The sequence below is a fragment of the Varanus komodoensis genome, unplaced genomic scaffold (assembly GCF_004798865.1).
Source record: "Varanus komodoensis strain SLA01 unplaced genomic scaffold, ASM479886v1 scaffold69, whole genome shotgun sequence".
NCBI lineage: Eukaryota > Metazoa > Chordata > Lepidosauria > Squamata > Varanidae > Varanus > Varanus komodoensis.
In genome coordinates, this window is record NW_025336334.1 from 820,754 (window position 1) to 822,908 (window position 2,155).

Genomic DNA, 2,155 nt, shown 5'->3' on the forward strand with positions numbered 1-2,155 from the left:
GCTTGTTAATGCAAACCAATGTTTAAATAAATGGGATAGCGATTAAGAATATGAGCTCTGAGGGACCTGGGAAGGTTTGATTCAGTCTTAGTATAGTCACAGAAACTCACTGGACACCCTTAAAACAAGCTACTCATTTTAGCTAGCTGGAATGTTAGAATTTGTTGAGATTATGTTTATAAATTGGGTTGCCAACTGATCATTTTTCCACTGCTCCTGTTCCCATGTCTTTTACAGTAGCCTAATATTATGAGGTGAAGCTTATCCTGGCATGGAGAGATGCAGTGGAGAAAACTTCAAATACTAATTTTGTTGGGCTGCTGCTAAGGCAGAGGAGCAGTAAAAAGAATGTTGGCAACCTTGGATGTGAGGTGCTTTGAATATCTAAAATGTGCTATATAAAGATACTATATCATAATATAATATTGTGCATAATATTGTTCCATTGCATAACCTGGCAGAGAGAAAATTGAAGGTTTGTGGACTCTTTGCTGTCTTACCAGAAGCTTTTTTAGATTTGCTGCCTTAAATGACCCCCTGTATTTCTTGACTTACCAGAAAACAGCTATCATTTCTAGCAACACTTTTGCTTTCCTTGTTTTTTTTTCAAGCTAAAAGCTTGACCAAAATTGTTGGCGTCTTCTCTCCCCGCTACCCTAGGTATAGCTGCTATCTTTTCATGGGCCCTGTACCCCGACATACGCATGTTTACTGTGTTCAGTGGGACTCACTTCCTAATAACTGGTCTTAGGATTGCAGCCTTCAGCATTTTCAGAGCTCCTCTGTTCTCCCTCTCTCAAGGGTTTCAGTGACTGCTTGATTTGCAAAGAAATGGCTCCTCTCAAGCCAAAGGCAAGAGGCTTTGAAGCCCCACAGTCCAGCAAACCCAACAAATCTCCTTGACAACCAATAAGAGCGATCTCCCCTCCTTCCTGGGCACAGACTAAAAGAAAACTTTTTTGTATGCCTCGTCTTTCTTTCTTTCTTTCTTTTTTTTTTTCCCCCTTCAGGCTCATCTAACCCTTAGTGCTGCCTTTTCCACTTACTTCAGGTCATTACCATTAATACCAGCCACTAGATTTCCATAACGTTTGAACAGAGCTAAAAAGGACACCCCCCACTTAGGGTATTTTAATTTCCTGCAATGTCAAGGGATAAAGTTCGTGTTGATTTTAACAAGGAAATATCAAATTGTCAAGATTCCTTATCCATGTATTGATAAAATGCAGCCATATTTCAAACACAGAGAGGAAAGGATTCAATTTGTTATTTCTCTTTAAACATAGGTAACAATAATGTTAAAGCTGATTATGTGAAAATACTGACGGATCTTACATTCACTTTGAAAGATCTTCATTCCACAATTTTCCAAAAGGGATAAAAATCTTGTTCCTTCCAGATTTGTTTTCCTAAATTCCTTTTTGTTAATATTATGAGTAATATTGTCTGAGAACAGAGCGTGAATGGTTCTTCCTTGAACATAATAGCATACATTTTAGTTTTAAAAGATTATCATAGGACAAAGGCACTGTAGTTCAACATGCATTTATATTATCTCCTTAACTGGAAATAGTAGTAAATGGCCAGTTGACACTATTGGGAGAGGAAAGGATAAAATGAATTATATTATTACATATGCACAGTAATTGAATATAACATCATTAAATTCCATGTAAACAAATCATACATAATGCATTCTGAGATCAACATACAGGTATTTAAAGAGAAAAAAAAATGATATGGTGTTTTAAAATTCTCCTTAAGATTAAATTATTAAATAAATCAACAGAATTTTATTCTCCATTTCTCGTGTCCATTTACCTTACCTTCATTAACTCAAGATTCATTTCTCAAATGCTTGCACCTCTTCTTTGAATTTTTAAAATAGTTCTTTAATACGGTTTTAAAACAAGATTTAGTAAGTTTTTCTCTCTAAAGTGTTTCTTTCTCTATTACTGCATACTTTGGTGCAAAAATGTAGAAAGACAACATTGTGAGTTTATTGCTGAGGTATCTCTCTGTGCATGTCCAGCATAGCTTCTGTTTGGGTCCCTGGGGAAGGTTACCTGGTACCTTAGAGCTCCATCTAGTGAACTGCAATTTATGTCAGAAAGAAATCTCATGTTTTAAAGAAACAGACACATCTAAAATACTA